Source organism: Copadichromis virginalis, unplaced genomic scaffold, assembly GCF_057382275.1.
Source record: "Copadichromis virginalis isolate Kocher_CV1m ecotype Utaka unplaced genomic scaffold, C_Virginalis_male_GT1.1 unmapped_scaffold_4, whole genome shotgun sequence".
Taxonomy (NCBI): domain Eukaryota; kingdom Metazoa; phylum Chordata; class Actinopteri; order Cichliformes; family Cichlidae; genus Copadichromis; species Copadichromis virginalis.
The window spans coordinates 1-5,000 of record NW_028188592.1 but is presented as its reverse complement, the minus strand read 5'-3'; the positions used below and the strand labels follow the sequence as shown (position 1 = coordinate 5,000).

The 5,000-nt window shown below is 58.5% G+C and overlaps 1 pseudogene; it reads left to right on the top strand.

The window, feature by feature from the left end:
• Positions 1-4,287: 4,287 nt before the first annotated feature.
• LOC146679327 (18S ribosomal RNA) lies at positions 4,288-5,000 on the top strand (annotated as a pseudogene; the record flags this gene model as incomplete).

The window sequence follows — 5,000 nt, the reverse complement described above, 5'->3', positions numbered from 1 at the left end:
AGGGAGACAGGAGGCCGACTCACTGCCTCGGCTAAATGGAGAGGGAATTTCAGAAGGGCCAGGGCACAAGCATGGACCTTTTCAGCTGTAAGGGAGGCAAGAGCAAGGTGTGATGTAGGTCCCCGGGGCCTGCTGGAGGTCCAGGTCCATGCCCGATGTGAGTAGCAGCAGGGCCAGTGCGCCCAGGAGCACATCTTTTTCGACCGTAAAGGGAGACAGGAGGCCGACTCACTGCCTCGGCTAAATGGAGAGGGAATTTCAGCAGGGCCAGGGCAAAAGCATGGACCTTTTCAGCTGTAAGGGAGGCAAGAGCAAGGTGTGATGTAGGTCCCCGGGGCCTGCTGGAGGTCCAGGTCCATGCCCGATGTGAGTAGCAGCAGGGCCAGTGCGCCCAGGAGCACATCTTTTTCGACCGTAAAGGGAGACAGGAGGCCGACTCACTGCCTCGGCTAAATGGAGAGGGAATTTCAGCAGGGCCAGGGCACAGGCATGGACCTTTTTCAGCTGTAAGGGAGGCAAGAGCAAGGTGCGATGTAGGTCCCCGGGGCCTGTTGTCGTACCATAGGCACGAGTGGTGTGTGTGTGTGGCAAAGAGTTTCTGCGCAGTGTACCAGGGGCACGGGGAAAGGTTGTTGTACCATAGGCACGAGAAAAGTTGTCGTACCATAGGCACGAGAAAAGTTGTCGTACCATAGGCACGAGTGTTGTGTGTGTGTGTGGCAAAGTGCTACTGAGCGGTGTACCAGGGGCACGGCGAAAAGTTGTTGTACCATAGGCACGAGAAAAGTTGTTGTACCATAGGCACGAGAAAAGCTGTCGTACCAGGGGCACGGAGGAAAGTTGTCGTACCATAGGCACGAGGAGAGTTTGTGTGGCAAAGTGCTACTGAGCGGTGTACCAGGGGCACGGCGAAAAGTTGTTGTACCATAGGCACGAGAAAAGTTGTCGTACCATAGGCACGAGAAAAGTTGTCATACCATAGGTACGAGGAGTGTGTGTGTGGCAAAGTGCTACTGAGCGGTGTACCAGGGGCACGGCGAAAAGTTGTTGTACCATAGGCACGAGAAAAGTTGTTGTACCATAGGCACGAGAAAAGCTGTCGTACCAGGGGCACGGAGGAAAGTTGTTGTACCATAGGCACGAGAAAAGTTGTCGTACCATAGGCACGAGGAGAGTTTGTGTGGCAAAGTGCTACTGAGCGGTGTACCAGGGGCACGGCGAAAAGTTGTTGTACCATAGGCACGAGAAAAGTTGTTGTACCATAGGCACGAGAAAAGCTGTCGTACCAGGGGCACGGAGGAAAGTTGTTGTACCATAGGCATGAGAAAAGTTGTCGTACCATAGGCACGAGGAGAGTTTGTGTGGCAAAGTGCTACTGAGCGGTGTACCAGGGGCACGGCGAAAAGTTGTTGTACCATAGGCACGAGAAAAGTTGTTGTACCATAGGCACGAGAAAAGCTGTCGTACCAGGGGCACGGAGGAAAGTTGTTGTACCATAGGCACGAGAAAAGTTGTCGTACCATAGGCACGAGGAGAGTTTGTGTGGCAAAGTGCTACTGAGCGGTGTACCAGGGGCACGGCGAAAAGTTGTTGTACCATAGGCACGAGAAAAGTTGTTGTACCATAGGCACGAGAAAAGCTGTCGTACCAGGGGCACGGAGGAAAGTTGTCGTACCATAGGTACAAGCAGTGCGTGCGTGCGTGCGTGCGTGCGTGCGTGCGTGCGTGCGTGCGTGCGTGCGTGCGTGTGTGTGTGTGTGTGTGTGTGGCAGTTCTTCTGCGCAGTGTACCAGGGGCACATTTCAATGTGCTTTCTGGAGTACCAGGGGCACGAGGATTTTGCCAGTGGTGTTCTGCTTTGTTAGTGGGAGGGGGCTTAAGTGTGGGTCCCCGGGGCCTGCTGGAGGTCCAGGTCCATGCTAGATACGTGGTACAGGGTAACTGCAGGAGGGGGGGGGGTAATGTGGGTTCACGGGGCCTGCTGGAGGTCAAGGTCCATGCTGGATATGCGCTGGAGCGTAACTGCAAGAAAGGAAAGCTAGTGGGGGAGTAGAGCAGGGGAGTATGTGGGTCCCCAGGGCCTGCTGGAGGTCCAGGTCCATGCTAGATATGTGGCACAGGGTAACTGCAGGGGGGGGCAATGTGGGTCCACGGGGCCTGCTGGAGGTCCAGGTCCATGCTAGATATGTGGCACAGGGTAACTGCAGGGGGGGGGGGGGGGTATTGTGGGTCCACGGGGCCTGCTGGAAGTCAAGGTCCATGCTAGATATGTGGTACAGGGTAACTGCAGGGGGGGGGGGGGGGGTACTGTGGGTCCTCGGGGCCTGCTGGAGGGCAAGGGCCATGCTGGATTTGTGGTGGAGGGTAACTGCGGGAGAAGGAAAGCTAGTGGGGGAGTAGAGCAGAGGAGTATGTTGGTCCCCGGGGCCTGCTGGAGGTCAAGGGCCATGCTGGATATGCGGTGGAGGGTAACTGCAGGAGAAGGAAAGCTCATGGGGGATTAGAGCGGAGGAGTATGTGGGTCCTCGGGGCCTGCTGGAGGGCAAGGGCCATGCTGGATTTGTGGTGGAGGGTAACTGCGGGAGAAGGAAAGCTAGTGGGGGAGTAGAGCAGAGGAGTATGTTGGTCCCCGGGGCCTGCTGGAGGTCCAGGTCCATGCTAGATACGTGGTACAGGGTTAACTGCAGGAGGGGGGGGGGGTAATGTGGGTTCACGGGGCCTGCTGGAGGTCAAGGTCCATGCTGGATATGCGCTGGAGCGTAACTGCAAGAAAGGAAAGCTAGTGGGGGAGTAGAGCAGGGGAGTATGTGGGTCCCCAGGGCCTGCTGGAGGTCCAGGTCCATGCTAGATATGTGGCACAGGGTAACTGCAGGGGGGGGGGGTAATGTGGGTCCACGGGGCCTGCTGGAAGTCAAGGTCCATGCTAGACATGTGGTACAGGGTAACTGCAGGGGGAAGGGGGGGGGGGTAATGTGGGTCCCCGGGGCCTGCTGGAGGTCAAGGTCCGTGCTAGATATGTGGTACAGGATTAACTGCAGGAGGGGGGGGGGGGGGGTAATGTGGGTTCACGGGGCCTGCTGGAGGTCAAGGTCCATGCTGGATATGCGCTGGAGCGTAACTGCAAGAAAGGAAAGCTAGTGGGGGAGTAGAGCAGGGGAGTATGTGGGTCCCCAGGGCCTGCTGGAGGTCCAGGTCCATGCTAGATATGTGGCACAGGGTAACTGCAGGGGGGGGGGTAATGTGGGTCCACGGGGCCTGCTGGAAGTCAAGGTCCATGCTAGACATGTGGTACAGGGTAACTGCAGGGGGAAGGGGGGGGGGGGGGGTAATGTGGGTCCCCGGGGCCTGCTGGAGGTCAAGGTCCGTGCTAGATATGTGGTACGGGGTAACTGCGGTGGGGGGGCGGATCTAATGGGGGACTAGATCAGGTGAGGATGTAATGGCCAGTTCGACAGCAGCACATCTTTTTCGACCGTAAGGGAGAGAGGAGGCCGACTCTCTGCCTCGGCCAAATGGAGAGAGATTTTCAGCAGGGCCAGTGCGCCAGGAGCACATCTTTTTCAACCGTGAGGGAGAGTGGAGGCCGACTCACCACCTCGGCCAGGGCCTTTTTTTCTCCCCTCTCCAGTTGAGCAGTCTAAGGGTAATGAGTAGCAAAGGTGCCCTCCGTCATTTATGGGAGACGGGTGTCTGAAGATGCGCAAGTCAGCAGACACCCTCGGCAACGCTCGGACGGCACTGGGACGGCGCGAGAGAGCGAGTTGCTGCCACAGCAGCCTCCTCTTCCGGCCCACCTGCCTGCCAGCCTTCCCTCCCACCCCGATCGACTGGCAAACGTGGCCTGCCATCAGAGGGCTGCCGCCGGGCCCGGCACCTTCGCCGGCGCCTTCGGGCGGTCAGCTCCTCCGGCCCGCAGGCTCGCCTCTAGCGCTGGCCGGGGGTTACAGCGCGAAGGTCGAAGGGGGTGGTGGTTCTCGGACCCCGCCCTGTCCTCCCCGCGCTTCCCCCCCCCGCCAGACGCGATCGCTCGGTAGCGAGACCGAGACGCCCGGTCCGTCCCGGTGGTCATACCACGGCGGGCCTCGTCGCAGAGTGGGTAGGCAAACCCAGAGTTTGCCCACCCCGCGAGGGCGACGGGGCCCCGTCCGGCAAACACGGTTTCTCGAACCCTCGCCCCGGTCCACACGTGCGTCCGGAAAGCCTCGCCCTGGTCGACAGGGCTCAGTAGCCCCGAGCGAGCGAGCGAGCGAGCGCGTGCGTGCGCGCCGCTGCCGCCGCCTGAGGGGCTACCTGGTTGATCCTGCCAGTAGCATATGCTTGTCTCAAAGATTAAGCCATGCAGGTCTAAGTACACGCGGCCGGTACAGTGAAACTGCGAATGGCTCATTAAATCAGTTATGGTTCCTTTGATCGCTCATCCGTTACTTGGATAACTGTGGCAATTCTAGAGCTAATACATGCAAACGAGCGCTGACCCTCCGGGTATGCGTGCATTTATCAGACCCAAAACCCATGCGGGGCGTCCTCTCGGGGGCGCCCCGGCCGCTTTGGTGACTCTAGATAACCTCGAGCCGATCGCTGGCCCTCCGTGGCGGCGACGTCTCATTCGAATGTCTGCCCTATCAACTTTCGATGGTACTTTATGTGCCTACCATGGTGACCACGGGTAACGGGGAATCAGGGTTCGATTCCGGAGAGGGAGCCTGAGAAACGGCTACCACATCCAAGGAAGGCAGCAGGCGCGCAAATTACCCACTCCCGACTCGGGGAGGTAGTGACGAAAAATAACAATACAGGACTCTTTCGAGGCCCTGTAATTGGAATGAGTACACTTTAAATCCTTTAACGAGGATCCATTGGAGGGCAAGTCTGGTGCCAGCAGCCGCGGTAATTCCAGCTCCAATAGCGTATCTTAAAGTTGCTGCAGTTAAAAAGCTCGTAGTTGGATCTCGGGATCGAGCTGACGGTCCGCCGCGAGGCGAGCTACCGTCTGTCCCAGC